Genomic DNA, 23,427 nt, shown 5'->3' with positions numbered 1-23,427 from the left:
TCTGCACTACTCCAGCTTTTAGGTTCATGATTAGTCAACAACTCGTCTGGCTTTGTATGTTAACTCTTTTTTCAGCCACCAGGTTCCAGATGCTAGCATGATGTTAACCAGACTTCGCTGGACAGACGACCCCACCAATGTGTCCTGGAGCTCTGATTCCCCAGAACCCCGCCTCACTAGGGAAAGAGAGAGGCAGGCTGGGAGTATGGATCCACCAGTCAATGCCCATGTTCAGCGGGGAAGCAATTACAGAAGCCAGACCTTCTGCACCCCACAATGACCTTGGGTCCATACTCTCAGAGGGTTAAAGAATAGGAAAGCTATCAAGGGAGGGGATGGGATATGGAGTTCTGGTGGTGGGAACTGTGTGGAATTGTACCCATTGTATCCTATGGTTTTGTCAGTGTTTCCTTTTTATAAATAAAAAAAAAATTAAAAAGAAAAATGAAGAACCAATCTTCAGAAAAGAGAACTTTGTGTGACATGTAGACTAGAATAAGCAAGAGAACTTATATCTTTAGCAAGATCTTGTAGCTATTGTATACTTTAGACTTGGTGAGGAATTATTGCTGTTCAAGTTATTTAAGTGGTATGAAAAATGCTTAATAAAAGACAGTTTCAAGCAAGTGGAAATATTATTCAATTCATGCAATAAGTTCTTTATTTTAATCATAAAGAACTATCTATTTTACATTAATAGAAAATGAATTTCTCTGCCCTCAGGTACTTACAGAGTATTATCTTGAAGGGGTACCAGTTTACTACTTTTCTTAGAGCTCCCACATGACTTGAGCCAATCCTTTATCAGTGTTTTCTTTTTTTTTCTTTTTTATTGTTTTTTAAAACTTTTTTTTCAGTTTTTATTTATTTATTTATTATTGGACAGAGACAAAGAGAAATTGAGGGGGGAGTGGGAGATAGAGGGGAAAGAGACACAGAGACACCTGTAGCCCTGCTTCACCACTCATGAAGCTTTCTCCCTACAGGTGGGGACCAGGGGCTTGAACCTGGGTCCTTGTGCACTGTAATGTGTGCACTTAACCAGGTGTACCACCGCCTGGCCGCTGCCCTTTCTCAGTGTTTTCACCATGTTGTTACTTAATTTGTGGTACTTACTGCACACTTTTCAAATTCTGTGGCTCCTGCTGAAAAGATAGGCTATTGCAAGAACTGATAGGGGTTCAGATAAGGGCAAAAAATTGGAAAAATAAGGTGACCTGCTATTAGTATGGCCAAAAATCAGAATACTAACATCATCAAATGCTAGTAATGATGCCGGACAACATGCACCCTTATTCATAGCCATTTGGAATACAAAACAGATGATAACTTCTAGAAGATAGTTTGACAGTTTCTTTCAAAAGTAAACAGTGTTTTAAGTTGATAATTTTGATCTAGTGATCATACTACTTGGCAAGTACAGAGAAGAATCACAAGATATGTGGCTCCAGTTTTATTCATAGTTATCAGTATCATAGCTATTGGAAACAACCAAGTTTTCAGTAGGAGGTAACTAAACTAGTACGTCTCGAAAATGGAATACTATTCAGCACTAAAAAAAATGGACTATTAAGCTGTTAAGAGATAAGAAGGAGACTCAAATGGATATTACTAAGTGAAAGAAGCCAGTCCAAGAAGGCTACATATTACATGATTACAATTATAAGACATTCTAGAGAACAGGGGCATAGCTCAGTGATAGAATGCATACTTTACATGTGTAAGGACCTGGTATTCCTCTCAAAAAAAGAACAATCTTGAAAGTGTTCTGCAAACATATGGAGATAATAAAAATATCAACTGTTAAACCATTTAGGGGTTAGGAAGGAGAGAGGAGTGAATAAGCAGAGCACTGAGAATTTTCAGGGCACCAAAACTACTCAGCTATGAGTTTTTAATGTGAGTTATTAAGCCACTATAGATTTTTCCATGCCTATAGCATGTACAACATCATGAAGAAATGCTAATGTAAACTGCAGGCTTTAAGTGATAATAATATGTCAGCTGTAACAAATGTAGCACTCTGGTGGGGGATGCTTGTACTGGGGGGGCTCTGCATGTGTCAGGTGGGGGACATGTAGAAAATATCTCTACTTTCTGCTCAACTTTGATGTGAACCTAAAACTAAAGAAATGTGTGTTAAACCAGAGAGATAATCCAGTGGTGGAGTGCAAGACTTTTACGCTTGAGGTCACAGGTTCAATTCCTGGTACCACATATACCAGAGCTATTCTTTTCCTCTCTTTCTTTCCCCATCCCCACAACACACAAAATAACTAAATTAAAAGACAATAATCCTATGAAAAGACACAAAGCAAATTTTTTTATTAATTTTATTTTTGAGACAGATGCAGACACATACATACACAGACACACAGAGAGAGAAACAGAGAGAGAGAGAGAGAAACACCAGAGCACTGCTCAGCTCTGGCTTATGGTGGTGCGGGGGATTGAATCTGGGACTTAGGAGCCTCAGGCATGAGAGTCTGTTTGCATAACCATTATTCTATCTCTCCTGCCCAAAACAAATTTATTTTATTATTATTTTTTATTTAATAAAGGATAAATTAACAAAACCATAGGGTAGGAGGGGTACAACTCCACACAATTCCCACCACCCTATCTCCATATCCCATCCCCTCCCCTGATAGCTTTCCCATTCTCTATCCCTCTGAAAGCATGGACCCAGGGTCATTGTGGGTTGCAGAAGATGGAAGGTCTGGCTTCTGTAATTGCTTCCCCGCTGAACATGGAAGTTGACTGGTCAGTCCATACTCCCAGTCTGCCTCTCTCTTTCCCTAGTAGGGTGGGCACCTGGGGAAGCAGAGCTCCAGGACTTATTGGTGGGGTCTTCAATCCAGGGAAGCCTGGCCGGCATCCTGATGGCATCTGGAACCTGATGACTGAAAAGTGAGTTAACATACAAAGCCAAACAAATTGTTGAGCAATCATGGACCCAAAGGTTGGAATAGTGGAGAGGAAGTGTTGCGGGGGGAGGGGGGGGTACTCACTGCAAACTCTAGTGTACTTCTGCTTTCAGGTATAAATTTTGCACTAGTTTATGGATACGTGTGAACATATGCTCTCTCTCAGAGAACCTGGTGTATATCTAGGTTTTGGGACTTTGTTAGAAAGTGATCCACCTGGGATGGAATTAGAGAATGCTATGAAAGGAAAGGTCTCACCCGAGTAATGAAGCTGAAGGGTTGTCATTCCACACGTGAAGTCTCTGGACACAGTCTGAGCTGAAGCATGTTGAGGTGGCAATCACTGCATTGATTAGGTTGCGAACGGCAGATGCAATATTATTTGATATGGATTGGGAGAGGCATGCGGGAAAGTGGGCCCTATCCTAAGGTTCCAGGACTGGGGGAAGTAGAGGCTCTATAGTGGAGATGTGAGGTTCCTGCTGTCTTAGGGTTCAAAAAGACAATGGATAGTTAATGTTATCATCACATTATTTGGTAATTGACTTAGGAGCCTCAGGCATGAGAGTCTGTTTGCATAACCATTATGCTATCACCCCCGCCCTCAAAAAATTTTTTAAAGAAGAAAAACATTTGGATTTCTATCTTTTATTTTCAAAAAAAAAGTTTAATTTGCCAGTCTATTTATATTATTACTTATAGTATATAAATACCCATAGTATATGTTGTACATTGCATATTATATATATATGTTTATTGTTTTTTCCACCAGTGTTATTGCTGGGGCTCAGTGCCTGATGACTACTACCATTCTTGGTGGTCATTTTTTTATAGAGACTGAGAGACAGAGAGAAGCAGAGATACCTATAGCACTGTTCCATTGCTTATGAAGATTTCCCTCCTGTACCTGGGAGCTGGAGACTTAAACCTGGGTCCTCATGAGTGGTAATGTGTACACTCTGCTGGGTGTGCCACTGCCCATTCTCTATATATTATTTATATTATTTAGAGGATTCCCTCTTCAAGTGCTGCTCCAGTGGGAGAAGGGTGCTATGCCGCGCATGTATATCAGCCATGTCAAATAGCACTGGTTCTTTGGGGCTTCTGCCCATCATATTTCTATTCAGTGTGCAGTGAATCACTAAGGTTGGACCTTAGATTTATATGTAAAATTTTTTAGTTTTTTTGTTTGTTCACTACATGGCAGACGAGGCCTTGGTGTGGGGGGTCATTTTTGGGATCCACAGTCTTATCCAATTCATTCTCCTAATCACCCCCCCCCCCCCATTTCAGGACAGCCTCTGCCACTTGTAGAAATTTACATGGGCAGAAATTGAAAGTTAGGGAACTGATTTTATTGTATAAGTAAAACCCTTCAAGCTCCTACTTACTTAAAATCACAAATGAAAGGAGTCAGACTTTTGAAAACAAACAGATCAACAGATTAAACACCCTCTAGATTTCTAATAGCCCTAGTTAAAAATCCTTAGTTAAAAAGTAAACAATTAAAAGATACTCATCAAAGGTGGAAAGCTTTCAGTACAGAGCTTATAGTTTATTTATTTATTATTTTTTAGGGAAGGTTACTTAGAATCCACCTTGTCATAACAAGAAGGTAATAAAACTCTCCAATCATTACAGACCTTATTTTATTTTTATTTACTTATTTAAAATGTTTTTTCCAGACCTCATTTTTAAAAACCAGGCTATAAGATGTGTCTCCTTCTTGATAGAGATCAACTTTTATTATGTGACTGGTTTTAATGACTATTTCACAAAACTTGAGGGTATTTTGTGTTCACTATATACTTTTTTCCTAGCCTTCAGGTTAGAACCCATTTGGGAAGCCGTGGTAGGGCAAGGATTATTCACCTACAATTAGGGTATGGTGAACAGGGGCAGTTAGATAGTCTTGAAGTCTTCATATCTCATTTCTTTAATCAAAATGGTTTCTCCTTTTCCCCTTAACTACAACTTCTAGAGTCCCACCTTTGATAACTTGTACTCATCACATTTTTGTTCTTTTCCTTTTTTCCTGAGAACCTGCTACATTTCTCTCAAGATCTTAATCTCTATGCAGTGGGCCTTGAGCTGGCAAATTTGACTAACATTTTATCTTTCTTTGTTAAATCATTTAATTTAATAACGAAGTAGAAAAACCATGGGCTGTGCTATCCATCAGTAAATCTGTCAGTAACTCCCGACTCTACCACCAACTGGTAGTCTGATTAGGGTACTACACCTCAGGGGCAATTTCCTTTTTGATAAAAGTTAATACCCACCTCAAAACATAGTTGTTATTGGGAATCCTGGTGATGGCTGTTCAAAACTGTGCCACTGAATTATACACTTAGTGTGTTTAAAATTAATGATCACTTTAGTAACATATATATTAAAATTGGGACATATAGAGAAGGTTAGTGTGATCCTTGCACACAAATGACATACACTCTCATGAAGTATTCCATATTTTCTTTTTTTTAATAGTTATTTATTTTCCCTTTTGTTGCCCTTCATTGTTGTAGTAGTTATTATTATTGTTGTTATTGTTGACATTGTTGTTAGGTAGGACAGAGAGAAATGGAGAGAGGAGGGAAAGACAGAGAGGGGGAGAGAAAGATAGACACCTGCAGACCTGCTTCACCACTTGTGAAGTGACTCACCTGCACGTGGGGAGCATGGGGCTAGAACTGGGATCCTTATGCCAGGTCCTTGCGCTTTGCACCACATGCGCCTAAACTGCTGTGCTACTACCTGACTCCCGAAGTATTTCATATTTTCTTTAAAAACTGATAAGATGGGACCTTCACTGCTGTGCATATTTTACCACAAGTTAAAAAAGAGAAAAGAAAAACAAATGGTTGTGGAAATTTATCTTAGTGGAACAATGCTTGACACAGAGTAGGACCTCAACAAAAAGTAGCTATATAACACAGACTACATTATGTCTGTTAAAAAAAAAAAGTAAAAAAAAAAAAAAATCAGTTAAAAAAAATACCACCCAAACCAGTTTAAGCAATGAGGGTTCATAAAATTTAGAAGTGCAAGGGTTGGGTAGTAGCATCTTTGGCTGAACACACATGTTCCAATGTGCAAGGACCCAGGTTCAAGTCCCCAGTCCCCACCTGCAGGGAGAAAGCTTTGAGAATGGTGAAGCAGTATTGCAGATGTCTCTCTGTCTGTCTCCCCTCTCTACCATCCCCTTCCCTCTCAATTTCTAGCTGCCTCTATTCAATAAAGATAATTAAAAACAAAAACAGAAGTGCAGAGGTAGTACGGCGAGGAAGACTTTGGGCTTAGTTTATGCCCGTTTCAAGTTTTCTGTTGTAAGGACTCAGCCATATTGTAAGTATTTTATTTCTTTCCACTCTGCAGTTTGAATGCCAACTTTATCCTAAAATCGGTGCATTATGATAACAAGATGTCTGTCGACAAATCCAAAATTGACACACTCCCTCACTCACATCTAAAGAAAATAACTTGGTCTCAACAATCCAGCAAGAATGCCAATATTCACTTGCTTCAACACATACCTGCTCTGGACCCAAAGTTGTGCACAAGAAGATGAAATGTGATGGTTGATTTAAGCTAACCAGAGAGCAGGTCATCTTCTCTGGAAACTCATGGGCTCTCTGGGGAGGGGTGAACTCCTCAAACAAAAAACAGGGTACTGTGGAGGGAAAGAAGGTAGAGTGGATACACTGTGGAGAGAATCTGCAGAAAATAGCTATTATGATTGGCTTTCTTGGCCCTTAGCCCTTGGCTCTTGGTTATTTCTTTGAAAATTATTTCAAAATCAAAAACTGAAAGTTCTTATTAGAATAAGTGTATTCTTTCTAGCAAACAAAGATCAATAAAACTAAGTTTGAGTTAATGAGGCGCTAGGCATTTGAAGCACCAGCCAACAAGCTACAAAATACACTGAATGAAAGGGTTTAATGGGAATAAATGTAAGGGCTGGAGAGCAGAGAGGAAGTTAGGAAGATGGCAAGTTGCTGAAGAGCCAGCCCAGAGGATGAGGTTATTCAGGTCCTGGAACCAGTTAAGAAGCCATAACCTGGTTCAGGACAAAAGGACCAATCAACAAGGGGGGGGGGCATTCTTCAGAGTTCACAGATAAAAAATCCATTTGAAATCTGATTTGACTGCTCTGCCTACACCTTTACAGCTTCTAAAGTTTATTTAAGTGATTCCTTTTTCTCTTTTTGACCTAACTCCACCTAATCTCTGGCCAATTTCCGGCAATTTAATTTTGGATCTTTCTGCCAAGAGGGCTCTTCCAACATTCCTTTGCTGCAATTCATGTGGCTAATTTCTACTCACTGGTTAAAACTCTAAATACTTTTCTTCCCAGGAAGGACTTCAGTACAGTCCAACTCTCATACCCAGAAAAATGTAGGAGGCTGAATTAAATAATCCTGTTTGGTACTCCTTTCTTATAACCTGTAACCTGGTGATTTATCTGTTTCTGATTCCTGTTCTGAAAAGCAAGGACTTTAGCTTAATCACCTTGGGTTCCATGATTCCCAGGCATAGTGTTTGACACATAATAGAAACTTGCATGAAAGGAAGTATTTATTTTAGTTACCATCTGATATTCTTACTCAGTGCTTAAGAAATAGAACAACACCCCAAACCAAAGTATTCTCCCAGCCTATAAAAAAAAGAAGTTGGGGAAGAATTCAGTAGTTTCTAACCACTCAGACTTTGGAAGTGGTAAAGGTAGCACCAACAGTGCCAATGTGGATCAGAATGCTTCTTTTTCTATAGTCTGTGCCCTCAAATACTGTTACTATCCTCAAACCATTAAAAGATATTTATTTACCCTATTTATTGGGTTGTTGGAAAAGTTATGACATATTTTTGTATAGAAAAACAGGGGGGAAAGTCACCACTTTTCCTACAATCCAATATTTATTTACATAGTATTGGCAATTTTTATGTTGGTGTAATTTCTTTCCCAGTGAAAATCTGGATGAGTATTCCATAAAAATGACTGTTATAAAAAAAAAATGACCGTTATAATGGTTTGGATCCACAACACTAGTTGTTGGCATTTGCAGAGTGAAGCAGGCCATCTAAACTAAATCCCAGGTGCTCAGGAAACTTGCTATAATGCCTCATGCCTGGTGACAAAGAGCTCATATGACCTTTATGTAGGGAATTTGTTTTCTATTTAATTAATTTTCCCATTCTGAAGGAGAATTTCATCCATTAAAGGAAAGGAGCCTATTATTGGTAGACACAGTAACATCTAATGACTATACTGTCTGGTATTTCTACATAACATTTTATATTTCTTAACACATACAATTAAACATTTTAACATGACACTAAAATGAGATGCAAAATAATTTTAAATGTTACAGGAAAGAGAACACTCAGCCCTGCTTTTCAAGCAGGTCTACTGAAAGGTCTTGTGCTTTGTCTGGTGAATGTTTGTTTGTTTATTTATTTTACTGCCACCAGGGTTTCTGCTGAGTCTCGGTGCTGGCACTACAAATCTGCTACTCTCTGTGGCCATTTTTTCTTCCTTCCTTCCTTCCTTCCTTCCTTCCTTCCTTCCTTCCTTCCTTTTTTCTTTCTATTTCATCTGATAGGACAGAAAGAGATTGAGAGGGGATGGGGAGATAGAGAGGGAGAGAGAAAAACACCTGCAGACTTGCTTCGAAGCTTGTGAAGCAACCCTGGTGCAGGTGGAGAGCATAGCTCAAACCCGGGTTCTTATGCATGGTAATGTGTGTGCTTACAGAGTATGCCACTACCTGGGCCACACGTGCAGTTCTGACAGTAAATTCAAAGGGAAGAGATTTCAGAAGTGAGGGTTCTCTTTAAGAACTTCTTGTAGCTTTCTGGTTATTAAGATTATCTTAAGGCAAAACCAGCCACAGGCAAATTTCCAGATGGAATGGATTGTATTTCTGTATAGCCCATGGCTATCTCAGGCTCCTTTCCCACCACACTCAGTGCCCTTCCTGCCAGGTCCCTGTGTTCTCATGCTATGTCTTTATGACCAGAACTGAAGGCCACCATGCTTCCTTATGTAATGATTCACATGTACACTTTTCTTCGACCCTTCTCACTCCTTATAACCTCCCTTAAGAATTAATAAAACTGGGAGTCGGGCGGTAGCACAGCGGGTTAAGCACAGGTGGCACAAAGTGCAAGGACCGGTAGGTATTAAGGATCCTGGCTCAAGCCCCCGGCTCCCCACCTGCAGGGGAGTCACTTCACAGGCTGTGAAGCAGGTCTGCAGGTGGCTCTCTTTCTCTCCCCCATCTGTCTTCCCCTCCTCTCTCCGTTTCTCTCTGTCCTATCTAACAACAACAACATCAATAACAACAAGAATAATAACTACAACAATAAAAAACAACAAGGGCAATAAAAGGAAATAAATAAATATATTTTTAAAAAAGAATAAAATTTTCTGAATTCTAAAGTATACTTTAAAAAATCATCTTCAGGGAGTTAGGTGGTAGCGCAACGGGTAAAGCGCCTGTGGCACAAGGCGCAAGGACCGGTGTAAGGGTCCTGGTTCTAGCCCCCGGCTCCCCACCTGCAAGGTAGTCGCTTCACAGGCGGTGAAGCAGGTCTGTAGGTGTCTATCTTTCTCTCCTCTGTCTTCCCCTCCTTCCTCCATTTCTCTCTGTCCTAGTCAACAACAACAACAACAACAATAACTACAATAATAAACAAGGGCAACAAAAGGGAATAAATAAATGAATGAAATTTAAATAAATAAGTGAATATTTTAAAAAATCATCTTCAAGTGACTTCTCAATTCTGATATACCTCCTTTCTTTCTCCCTGCTCCTCCTCCCCACCCCATTTCAAGATAACATGTCTTTTCAGGAGTCAGAAACTGTTGCCACACATGGAGGTTTTAGTTATCACATAATCAAAGCCAGAAATCAAGAGGGGTAGGGGTGATAGAGGGATAGAGACAGAGAGACACCAGCAACACTGCATCACCACTTACAAAGCTTTTCCCCTGAAGGTGGGGACCAGGGGCTCGAACCCCACCACTCCTTGTGCATTGTGACATGTGCATTCAACCAGGTGCTCCACCACCCGGCCCCCATGGTACCTTATAATTACAAATACATTACATTTTTTAAATATATCTTATTTATTTTCTTTTTTGTTGCCCTTGTTTTTTTTATTGTTGTTGTAATTGATGTCGTCTGTTAGATAGGACAGAGAGAAATGGAGAGAGGAGGGGAAGACAGAGAGGGGGAGAGAAAGAGACACACCTGCATATCTGCTTCACAGCTTGTGAAGGGACTTCCCTACAGGTGAGGAGGGGTGTTCGAACCGGGATTCTTACACCCGCCCTTGTGCTTCACGCCACATGCACTTAGCCTGCTGTGCTACTGCCCAACTCCCCAAATACATTACATTTTATGTATTTGTTTAAGCAGGTTCATCTGTAAATTTCTCAAGAATTGGGACCATGTCTTCTTTATTTATTGCACCCTGTGCCTGAAATAAGCATCCTCAATCAATATTTTTTTATTTAATTGAGAAAGAACACCACTCAGGGGCCCCAGGACGTAGCTCAATATATTAGAGCACCAACTTGCATGCCTGAGGCTGAGGAGGTCCAAGGACTAGTGCCCATCACCACCATAAGGCAGAGCTAAACATTACTGTAGTCTTTCTGTTTCAGTTATTTCTCTTAACAGCAAACCTTTAGGGGTGCTGGGAGGTAGCTAACCAGGTAGAGTGCATACTTTAGCATGCACAAGTATCCCTGGCAGCTCCATGCACAACAGGTACTGTGGTGTCTCTCTTTATCTTTCTTTCTCTCTTTTGCCTTCCTCTCTATCTCACTCTTTTTTCTGTTTCTCTTGTAAATTAATTTTTTAATTTATTTATAAAATAAAAAATAGAAAATATCGACAAAACCATAGAATAAGAGGGGTGAAACATACATTTCCTACCACCAGGGTTCCATATCCCATCCCCTCCATTGGAAGCCTTCCCACTCTTTATCTCTCTGGGAGCATGGACCCAGGGTCATTATGGGGTGCAGAAGGTGGGAAGTCTGGCTTCTGTAATTGCTTTTCCACTGAACATGAACATAGACAGCCTGTCCCTATCTTTCCCTACTGGGGCAAGGCTCCAGAGAGGTGGGGTCCCAGGGTACATTGGTTAGGTTGTCTGTCCAGGCGAGTCAAGTTCATGTCATGGTAGCATCTGCACTTTGTGTTTGGAACATGCATTCCTTTGCTTCCTCTTTTCTTGTGTGACTCGGTTCAGTATTTCTTATAAGGTGGGGTTGATTGTGGCAAATTCCTTTAGTTCTTGAATATTTGAGAAAACCTTTATTTCTCTCTCATATTTGAAGGATAATTTTGCAGGATACAATATTTGTCGCTAGAATTCCCTCTCCTTTAGAACTTTGCATGTGTCATTCCACTCTCTCCTGTTGGTATGCTTCTGGATTCTGCTTGTGAAGCCTTCTGATTTTATCATCACATTGGGTTCACTTGTGTTGCTTGCTATGTGTTCTGTTTGCATGTCCACTGTTGGCTAGGCACCCCCCTGCCTCCGGGGTATTGGTTTGGTCGCCCCACCCCCCCGACATTTGGTTTAGTCATCACTGGTTCATGCTTCTTCCTTCTCCCCGCCCCTTATCATACGTTATTTCCATTTCCTTTGTTCCTGACTCTTCTGCGGAAGAGAGAGATGGAGGACAAAATTGGGTTGTGATTAGATTAGATTAGTTTGCTGAACCGCATCCCTGCTCGTGAATAAAGATTGAACTGCGTTCTCAGCTCAGCCATGAGTCTCTGGTCGTCTCTGTCTCCCACCCACGAAGCCAGCCCAGCAAAAACGACACTCTCCTTTCCTCTAGTGTTTGTGAAGAGAAATCTGATGGGAAGTCTTATAGCTCTGCCTTTGTATGTAACTTCTTTCCTTTCCCTAGCAGCCAGCAAATTTTTTTCCTTGTTGTTGACTTTTGATAGTTTTACAACAATGTGCCTTGGTGCTGGTCTTTTAGTATTTATAAATCTGGTGGTCATTCTGCCTCTTGAATGAGAATGTTCCGATGGTTTACTAAGTGAGGGAAGTTCTCAGATAAAACTGCTCTGAGAATGGACTCTGGGCCTTGTCCTCCTCTTCAAATATACCTGTCAGTCTTATATTTGATCTTTTGATGGATCCTGCAATTTCACAGAATTGTTGCTTCCATCTTTCTGAACCATTCCTCTCCCTCATCTTTGAATTGAAAGAGTGGGCCAGCTGTATCTGCTAGATTGGAGATTATTTCTTCTGAATGTATGGATCTACTTCCTGGGCATGGATTGCAGTTAGTATCTTTTTTTCCCCTTTATTGGGGGATTAATGTTTTACTTTTGACAGTGAATACAATAGTTTATATATGCATAACATTTCTCAGTTTTCCACAGAACAGTACAACCCCCACTAGGTCTTCTGTTATCATTTTCCAGGACCTTTACTCTCCTCCCCACCCACCACAGAGTCTTTTACTTTGGGGCAATACACCAACTCCAGTCCAGGTTCTGTGTTAGAGTGTCTTTTACTCCCTGGAGTTATGTTTGAAATTTTTGTTTCATGCTTTCTAACTGCTTAGTGAGTTCTGACTGAAGTTCTTCTTTCAAGATAAGATTTGTAGTGAACTAACTCTGTTATAAGTTCCTCTCTTGTGTGTTTTAATTCTATAGTAACATACACTTAACTCTTGCTTAAATTCTTGGAGAGTCCTCATAATGAGCTTTCTGTAGTCTGTCTCTGGGAGTCCCTCTAAATTCGTAATTCTTTGGATTTCATCTGTTTCATTTCTGTCTGGCTGATACTGCATAGTTGGTTATTTAGTTTCGTTTCTCTGATTGTGCATTTTTTGTATTGGTTATTGATGGCCAGCAGGTGGTGCTATTGTGATCTCTTTGTCTTGTTTGTATGATCTGCAGAGGGTGAGATGGGGGGTGGTGGTTACTTTGGGCTGTCTTGTAGTCACTAATACCTTCTTTTATGTTGTGTTCTTGCCTTAAATTCAGAAGGCTAAACCCCTCAAGTCAAAGATTGAGAGGTTTTAAGCCCCTGTGTGTTTTCTTCCAGCACTAGGAACAATGTTACTTGCTTGCTGTGCTTAAAGTGAAATTGCCAAAATGGCGCAGTTCAGCGCCTGCGCTGCCCAGAGCTCTGATTTGACTTTGCTGTTCTTCAACCCGTACCTGCACCCCTTTTTACTCCAACCACATGTAAGCACCCACCTGAGGCTGCAGAACTTTCAGCTGTAGATTATGACTTCAGTTGGGTCACTTGCTGTATTTATTTGTTGTCTTCTAAGGAGCGGTGATTTGGTCCCAGTTATTCCATGGCCATGCCTCCCAGAAGTCAGTAGTTTAGATCAAATAAACTAATTGTTAGTTGTTCATATGGGCTAGCTATTGTTCAGACAATTAACTCAACCCCTTTCTCCACCAAATCCATTTCAGTTTTTAGTTTAGAGAACAGCTGCAAAGGAAATATGAAGTTAAATGTCTGTGTTCTGTAACACAGTGGGGAATCCTAAACCTTCTTTAATTTTTTAATATTTATTTATTTATTTTTATTGTCACCTAGGTTATCTCTGGGTCTCAGTGCCTGCGTGCAATCCAATGCTTCCTGTGAACATTTTTTGCCTTTTTATTTCTCCTTCATTCCTTCCTTTGTTTCTTCATTCCTTCATTCCTTCCTTTCTTCCTTTCTCCTGCCACTCCTTTCTCTCTTGTTCTCTTTTGATGGAGACAGAGAAATTGAGAGGAGAAGCTGGGTGGTGGTACAACTGGTTGAACACACATGTTACAATGTGCAAGGACCCAGGTTCGAGCATCCAACTTCACCACAAGTGCTGAAGTAGAGCTGCAGGTGTCTCTGTCTCTTTCCCTCCCTATAACCTCCTTCCTCTTGATTTCTGGCTGTCTCTCTCAAATAAATAAAGATAATAAGTCATTTTGAAAGAAAAGTGGGAAATGGACATGCAGAGAGAAGGAGAGATACTCGCAGCACTATTACTGCTCATTACTCATAAATTTTCTCCCTATTGGGGGCGGGGTAGGGGGGAACCAGGGGCTTGAACCTGGGTCTTTGTACATGGTAATGTGAATTTTCTACTCAGTGCACATAGCTCAGCCTTGATATTAAGCTTTCTACACCAGTACCAAAAATACAATATTTGTATTGAAAAAGAGTCTGGGTTATAAACAAAACTCATTACAGAGCATCCTTGATGTAGACCAATTATCTCAAATCACCCTCAAATTTTTCCATTGAATCCCTTGAATTTCCATCTACTAATGAACAGATGTTAGTCACTTGTTTCTAGAGAAGCACAGAAGGTCAATACAACCATGAGTATAATTGGTTCCTGCCTTAGGTGAAATTTAAACACTATCTAAGCCCCATTTATTATGCCTAGCAAAATTATATATTTTATAAAATATTTTGGGAAAGTTGGTGTATTACACCAAAGTAAAGGAATCTGGGGTGGGGAGGAATGTTCAGATCCTGGAACATAATTGTGCAGGAGGACATAAGTGGGTAGGGGGACTAGATTGTTATGCAGAAAACTTAGAAATGTTACATATGTACCAACTACTGTATTTTACTGTTGACTATAAACCACTAACTCTCTGAATTAAAAAAAAAAGAAAGAAAAATGATGTGAACTATCACATTCCCCAATAAAGTATAGAAAAATTATTTGGGGGGAGACAATTTTAAGTTGAACAAACACATTATTCTAGTATCCCCTTTCAGACTTAGCATTTTTTTCTATTCTTTTGTTTAAAAATTTTTTATTTATAAAAAGGAAATATTGACAAAACCATAGGATAAGCGGGGTACAACTCCACACAATTCCCACCGTCAGAACTCTGTATCCCATCCTCTCCCCTGATAGCTTTCCTATTCTTTAACCCTCTGGGAGTATGGACCCAGGATCATTATGGGGTGCAGAAGGTGGAAGGTCTGGCTTCTGTAATTGCTTCCCTGCTGAACATGGGCATTGACAGGTCGATCCATACTCCCAGCCTGCCTCTGTTTCTCCAGTGGGGAAGGGCTTTGGGGAAGCAGAGCTCCAGGACACATTGGTGGGGTTGTCTGTACAGGGAAGTCTGGTTGGCATCATGCTAGCATCTGGAACCTGGTGGCTAAAAAGAGAGTTAACATACAAAGCCAAACAAATTGTTGATCAATCATGAACCTAAAGGCTGGAATAGTGCAGATGAAGAGTTGGGAGGTCCTCCATTTTGTAGATAGCTGGTAGGCATATTTTATTTATATTCCAAAGGACCTGTGACTATACTAGTTTTTTTTTTTCCTTTTTATTTTTTCCCCTGAGCCTGAAATCTGATATGCAGGTGGATCCAAGTTATTGTCTGGGGAGATGATGTCATGGCTGAAAAAGGACCAGAAAGCTGGATTAGGGAAGAGAGTAGCTCCCAAATATGGGAAAGGAGTATTGTTGATTGTAAACCCCATTGATTTGATGTGATCTGGGGCTTATATTCAGCTTAGGAGCCTATGTGACCTCTGCATCCCTGTAGATCTGAGGTCACATTCTGTGGTCATGAGTAGGAATGTTCCAAGCTGCCTCAATATTGACCCATCTTCCTCAAGTATAGCATAGAGTATGTTGTCCATCTATTCTCTACCATTGTTGATCCAAGTTGAGGGCAAGGTCCTATGGGGGCCCACAAAGGGGTCTGTTGTGTTGTTCCTGATAGAGATGACCAGTAACAATGGAGAGAGGGATTTATTTGAGATCTAAGCATCTCTTGTCTGTTTGGGAATCTCATCACTCCCCAAATAGGGCCCCAGTTCAGACTTAGTTTTTAGTTGTTAAAGTTAGGAATAAAATAAAAATGGCCCAGGAGGTGGTACAGTGGATGAAGTTGATGAACTGTAATGTTTGGATGAGTAATAAGATAAAAATGTACATATGCTTTATAATTAATAGTTTTCCTTTAAAAATATATAAAATACATGATTATTTATACTGTTACAATCCATGTACTATGTGTTTTGTTGACACTAGTAACATATAGCTTTTCTTGAATTGTACTTTTTTAGTTTTTAAAAAAAATTTTTATATTAAAAATCACAAATGTAGAATAATATTATTCAATTTCAATAATTATAACTCTTGGTCAATATTGCTTCATCTGTAGTTCTCACCTCTTAGGGCCTGGGAGGTGGTGATATAGTTGAAACCTTGGATTCTTCAGCATAAAACAACAAATTTAATTTCCTACATTACATGTACCATAGTGATGTTCTGGTTCACATATATAATTATTTCAAATTATTTTTGAAGCAAATCTTAGATAGCATGTTATTTTATTCATGAATATATTTATATGCATCTCTAGAAAAATTAACCTTACTACTATTTTTACTTGAAAATAATTTTATATTATATATTTTTAAACGTTTCAGTAGATTAAAAACATTTTATTCTGTTGAGTAAGTAGCAACTGGAATTATCAATAATTTCTAAATCAATACTTTTATTAGAAGTGAACCTTGAATTTCACAGGTCATGTTATTTTTTAAAAATTTTATTTATTTATTTATTTTTTTATTGGATAGAGACAGAAATTCAGAAGGGCAGGGAAGAGATAGAGGGAAACAGACAGAGAGAAAATTGCAAATATAACATAAATAAATAATCTTAGAAAAAAAAAGAGAGAGAGGCACTTGCAGCCCTGCTTCAGGACTCATGAAGCTTTCCTTCTGCAGGTAGGGGCGTGAATCTGGATCCTTGTACTTACCAGGTGCACCACCACCTGGCCCCTTCATGTTAATTTTTTTTTAAATATTTATTTTATTTATTTATTCCCTTTTGTTGCCCTTGTTGTTTTATTGTTGTAGTTATTATTGTTGTTGTCGTTGTTGGATAGGACAGAGAGAAATGGAGAGAGGAGGGGAAGACAGGAGGAGAGAAAGATAGACACCTGCAGACCTGCTTCACCGCTGTGAAGCGACTCCCCTGTAGGTGGGGAGCCGGGGTTCAAACCGGGATCCTTATGCCGGTCCTTGTGCTTTGCACCACCTGCGCTTAACCCGCTGCGCTACAGCCCGACTCCAGCTTCATGTTAATTTTAACAGGGTTACAATGATAACCATTATCATAGAAGTATTACAAAGTTAGAACTTTATCACAAAATTTGCCACATATTATTATTATTTATAATCATCTTTAAGCAGTATATTCATAGTGTTAATGCCTTTCAATTTTTCCAGTGCTCGTTAAGGAGAAACAAAAAGAAAAATATGTGGTTTAGTTGCTTCAAATCTCTTTTTTTTGCATATTTATTTATCTATTTATTTGTTCATTCCCTTTTGTTGCCCTTGTTTTATTGTTGTAGTTACTATTGTTGTTGTTACTGATGTCCTTGTAGTTGGATAGGACAGAGAGAAATGGACAGAGGAGGGGAAGACACAGAGGGGGAGAGAGAGAGATAGACACCTGCAGACTTGCTTCACCACCTGTGAAGCGACTCACCTGCAGGTGGGAAGCCAGGGGCTTGAACCTGGATCCTTATGCCAGTCCTTGCACTTCGTGCTCCTGCGCTTAACCTGCTGAGCTATTGCTCAACTCCCCAAATCTCTTCTTAAAAGTCCATGTCTCAGGAGTCTGGCGGTGGTGCAGCGGGTTAAGCGCACGTGGCGCCAAGTGCACTTGGCGCCAACGCACGGGCTCCTGCATAAGGATCCCGGTTAGAGCCCCGGCTTTCCACCTGCAGGGAAATCGCTTTACAAGCGGTGAGGCAGATCTGCAAGTGTCTGTCTTTCTCTCCCCCTCTCTGTCTTCCCCTCCTCTCTCCATTTCTCTCTGACCTATCCAACAACAACGACATCAATAACCACAACAAAGTTAAACAAGGGCAACAAAAGGGAAAATAAATAAATATAAAAATACTAAAAAAAAGTCCATATTTCAATGTTGAATGCATAGAAAATAGCATCTATCTATACATGTAGAATAGTATACATCTCATATATAGTTTTATTACTAATTTAACAGTGCTTTAAAAAATTGTAAGATTTTGGGGGTATAATTTATAATCCTACATGGTATGTGTAAGTCACTGAACCCCCACAAAAGTCATGTGTCTCACTCACTGCTAACAAGCAAGTTCTCATGAGATTTGGTTACCTTTTACATGAATGTCTTCATAATCATGCAAATATCTTTGTTTCCTTGTTTCAGTTTTATCTTATTGGAGTATCACTTTTATCGCATAGGTTACATTTAGTGTCTTTCTGATTAGAAAAATATTTATTAAAAAAAAGATTTATTTGGGAGCCTGAGCTGTGACACACCTGTAGAGCACACACATTAAAGTGTACAAGAACTGGGGTTTAAGCCTCACTTCATGAGTGGGAAGACAATGTTGGAGGTGCCTCTTTCCTTTCCATCTCAATCTCCCCCCTCTCAATTTCTCTGTCTCTCTCAAAGAGAAAAAGAAAAAGAGAAAGTATGAAAGAAGAGGAGGAGGAGAGAAAGAGGACTAGAACACTGTTCAGCGGTGGCAGAAAGTGGTGCTGTAGATTGAACCTGTAGCCTTGAGGCCTGTAGCATACAAGCTGGTGCTCTAATAGGCTGACCTATCTTCTTAGCTCTAGAAACATAGTTGTATTTATTTATTTTTCTAAAATCTTTAGAAGTATTTAAAATTGTTTGAAAAAGTGAAACAGACAAAACTCGAGTCTATTTATGACTTTTGTAAACTTTTGCTAACATCATTAATAGCAAGCACCAATAACGATCAATATAAGTTACTGTGATTAACACACACACACACACACACACACACACACACACACACACACACACACACACCAAAAAACAACAACAAAAAATGAGACCACAATTCCTTGTGTATTTGAGGATCTTTGGTTGTTTTACACAATTATTCTAGTTCAGCTCACTGCCTTGTATAAAGTGAATCTGACTTCTCTTCTTCTTCTAGCGTTTGCCCTCTGACTTCTCTAGCAGTATTTATATGGCATCACCATTGTTAAGCCAGAGTGGCTGGGAGGTTAGACTTGATGTTTTTAATCAGTATGACCCACACACACATGTATAGTGTGTGATATACCCACATAGATGAATATATCAATACAATTTATCCAGAAAAGATTGTATAGACTCCCACTCCCCACCCCACCCCCACACCCTACTACTTATTATATGATGAACCCACTGCTCCTGGTGACTATTTTCCTTCCTTCTTTCCTTCCTTCCTTCCTTCCTTCCTTCCTTCCTTCCTTCCTTCCTTTCTTCCTTCCTTCTTCCCTCCCTCTCTCCCCCCTCTTTCTTCCTTTCTTTCTTTCTTTCTTTCTTTCTTTCTTTCTTTCTTTCTTTCTTTCTTTCTTTCTTGTAACATGTGCACTCAACCAGGTGCACCACCACCTGGCCCCTTCTTTCTTATTTTATTTTATAGAGACAGAGATGGAAGAGGGAGGGTGGAGAGAGAGAAAAATGAGAGACACTTACAGCACTACTCCACCACTGGTGAAGTTTCCCTTTCTTGCAGGAAGGAACCAGGATTTTAAACCCTGCTCCCTGCACATGGTGATGTGTGCACCACTACCAGGCCCCCTTTACAGGTTCTTTTAATTATAATGTCATTACTGGGTCAACAAAATAGCTCACATGGATGGAGCTTTCCTTTGCTATGTGAATAATACAGGTTCAAGCCCAATCTGTACTGCATTGAAACTAGCTTTGGTGCTCTGTTTCTGTGTAGTTTTTTTTTTTTTTAAGTCCTTACTATTGTCAGAGTTGAGATCATGTCTTCTAGGAATATGTGGATAGATACTTACCTGTGCATGTGTCTTTGTTGATGATATGCAGACTCTCTGAAGTACAGGGCTCAGAGCAGGAGCTCTTCTTGCTTAAGTCTAAGGAGTGGCACAAATAATAGTATAAATATGCTATATTTTTTGAAGTGCTTCCACATTTAAAGTTTCTTTTGATCTTCACAATAACCTATGTACTAGATAAAGCAATTAGAGATGAGAATCAGAGGTCTAGAGAGGTTAAGTGGTTTATCTAAAATTATACATCCAATTAGTGGTAAAGCTGTGAGTAAAACCTGTTTCCATACATACGTCTTTCTGTTGTACTATGTTATGCCATGCTATTTGCTTAACATTTCTGAAATAAAGAGATCTGGTAGTCAGACAGGTTGCATCTCAACACTTTTCATTTCTTTCTTTCTTTCTTTGTTGAAATCTTTATTTACATATTGGATAGAGACAGGCAGAAATCGAGAGGGAAGGGGGTGATAGAAAGGAAGAGAGATAGAGAGACACCTGCAGCCCTGCTTCACCACTTGCAAAGCTTTTCTTTTCCCCTGAGGGTGGGGACCAGTTACTTGAATCCAGGTCCTTGCGCATAGCAACATATACACTTAACCATGTGTGCCACAACCCGGCCCCTCATTGCTTTTTTTTATTAATTAATTATTGATTATTGGATAGAGACAGAGAAAAACTGAGAGAGGTGGGGGAGATAGAGAGACAGAGAGACGCCTGCTGCTTACTTTCACCACTCATGAAGCTTTCCCTCTGCAGGTGGGGACCAGGGGCTTGAACCCAGGTCCTCGCCACCACCTGGACCCTGCATCTTTTATTTCTTAAAACTCTTGGATTTTAGAAGAGAAAATAAATAAATAAAAAAGTCCCATGCTCTTTTATAGCTTTTAGGTTCACTTGGGGTCTATGTATATTTATTGGCTTTTCTCTTTATTTCAGAAGTTGTATCTCCTTCTGGTTAAAGGTCCATTTGGCTAGTATAGAATAAATCTGAAGAGTGAGATGCATATTCCTAAACCTACTAATAAGATACTACAGGGAGATGCTAACTTTTGGAGCATCTTCTAAGAGCCAAAAATTTGTGAAAACTTTATTTCTAAGTGTAGTATATAACAGCTGGAAGCACAAAACAATAATATCAAAATGAATATAATCCTTTAGAAATTATGCAAGTCAAACTTCTTGCTGACTCTCCTACATAGTTTGCTTGGGACTGCTTCAGTGTTTCTTTTAAAAAATATTTATTTATTTATTTATTTATTATTTGATAGAGACAGAAATTGAGAGTGGAGGGGGTAAGAGGGAAAGAGACACAGAGATAGACACCTGCAGTACTGCTTTACCACTTGTAAAGTTTCCCCCTGCAGGTGGGGATCAGAGGCTTGAACCTGGGTCCTTGTTCACTGTAATGTGTGTTCTTAACTGGGTGCACCACCTCCTGGCCCCACTTCAGTGCTTTTGTCCTGCTCTTACAGAACTGAGACATTAAGAACTTACTAAACTCCCTTTGGATTTTTTTTTTTTTATATTGCCACCAGAGTTATTGCTGGGGCTTGGTGCCAGCACTACAAACCCATCACTCTAGAAGCCATTTTTTCTTTTTCTTTTTTCCTTTTCCTTTCTATTTAATTTGATAGGACAAAGAGAAATGGGGGGGTAGAGAGGAAGAGAGAAATAGAGACACCTGCAGACCTACTTCACCACCTGTGAAGAATCCCCCCTGTAAGTGGGGAGTATGGTAATATGTGTGCTAAACTGGATGCACTACCACCTGGTCTCCTTTTTAAAAATATTATAATTTATTTAGTATTGGATAGAGACTGAGAGAATTGAAAGGGGGAGACAGAGAGGGAAAGAGACAGAGAGACACCTGCAGCCCTGCTTCACCACTCGTGAAGCTTCCCCTTTGCAAGTGGGGCCCAGGGGCTTGCACCTGGGTCCTTGCGCACTGTAATGTGTGTGCCACCACCTCACCCTTCCTTTCTTTCTTTTCTTTTCTTTTCCTTTTTTTTACAAAGATAGAAATTAAGCGGGAAGAGGGGATAGATAAGGAGAGAAAAAGAGAAGCACCTGCAGTGCTGTCTCATTGCTCATGAGGCTTCTCCTTTGCAGGCAGGTTTTGTACCTGGCTTCTTTTGCATGGTGATATGTGCTCTATGGTGTATGACACTGCCTCGCCCCCCATTCTTCTTTTCTTTTTCTTTTCCGTTCTTTCTTTCTCATCTTCTCCTTCTCCTCCTCCTCCCCTCCTCCTCTTTCTTCTTTTTGTCAAAGCAATACCCCTACTTATGGTGGTGTTGGAAATAGAACCTGGGACCTTTGGTACCTCAGACATGAAAATTTTTAAGTTTTTAAAAATCTTTTATTATCTTTTTATTTATTTATTGGATAGAGATAGTCAGATATGGAGAGAGGAGAGAGACACCTGCAACCCTGCTCCACCACTCATGCAGCTTCCCTGCATGTGGGGGCTGGAGGCCCGAACCGGGGTCCTTGTGCATTATAACATGTGTGCTCAACCAGGTGCACTGCCACGCTGCCCACCTTTCTTTTTAATCACTATGCTATTTCTCTTCTCACTTCTTAGAACTCTGATATTCAGCACATTGTGCAGCAATTGTCTGGTTACTTGGTCATTTTCCCAACCAGAATGAGAATCCATGAAGACAAAACTATGTTCACTCATGTTTATGTCTTCAGCACCTAATATAGAACTGAGTTTGCAAAAAAAAAAAAAAGAAGAAGAAGAAGAAGAGGAAGAGAAAGAAGAAGAAGAAGAAGAAGAAGAAGAAGAAGAAGAAGGAGAAGGAGAAGGAGAAGAAGAAGGAGAAGAAGAAGGAGTTGGGCAGTAGCACAGCAGGTTAAGCAAAGGTGACGCAAAGTGCAAGGATCAGCACAAGGATCCCGGTTCTAGCCCCCAGCTCCCCACCTTCAGGGGAGTCGCTTCACAAGCGGTGAAGCAGGTCTGCAGGTGTCTATCTTTCTCTCCCCTCTCTGTCTTCCCCTCCTCTCTCAATTTCTCTCTGTCCTATTCAACAACAATGACATCAATAACAACAACAATAATAACTACAGCAATAAAACAAGGGCAACAAAAGGGATAAGTAAATATTGAAAAAAAGAAGAAGAATGTACAAATTAAACAACTGTAGGTACTCAATGTGATTTCCATGCAGTTTGACATATTGCCTCTTGAGAGGATGATTATTCTCCTGTAGGATATGAAGGATATGACTTGTTCATTTTTCCTCTGTATATGGTAAAATGAGAAGGCAAAAGCAGGAAGTGTTATTTTAAGAAGTGTCTGTATAGTCTCTCCACAGGCATATAGGTTTTAAGATTTCTGTTGTCAAATCTGTTACTCTGTCTAGTAATTGTTTAAGCAGGTAATGGAAATCACTTTCCAGTTAGCTACTGAACTATCTTCCTGAGACAGGATGTTAGTAGGGGAAGTTTTACATGGCTTTTCTTACTACTTAAATCAGAAGAAAAAAATTGCCCCATGAAAATCTTTGATCTGTTCTTCAAATTATAGCAACATGGGAGAGTGTTCTCACATCCTAAAGCACCATGGTGAAGGATTAAGCATGGGATCTAATAGTTGGATAAAAATTAAAATATTTGATAACTCAAGAAAGGGAAGAAAATATTTGCAAATCTT

The 23,427-nt window shown here is 39.7% G+C and overlaps 1 non-coding gene across 1 annotated transcript; it reads left to right on the top strand.

Moving 5' to 3' along the window:
• Positions 1-5,295: 5,295 nt before the first annotated feature.
• LOC132537892 (U6 spliceosomal RNA) lies at positions 5,296-5,401 on the top strand. The gene has a single exon (XR_009549307.1). It is a non-coding gene; the product is annotated as a U6 spliceosomal RNA (small nuclear RNA).
• Positions 5,402-23,427: the final 18,026 nt, after the last annotated feature.

This window comes from Erinaceus europaeus, chromosome 3, assembly GCF_950295315.1.
Source record: "Erinaceus europaeus chromosome 3, mEriEur2.1, whole genome shotgun sequence".
NCBI classification, from domain to species: Eukaryota; Metazoa; Chordata; class Mammalia; order Eulipotyphla; family Erinaceidae; genus Erinaceus; species Erinaceus europaeus.
This window is presented reverse-complemented; position numbering and strand designations above follow the sequence as displayed.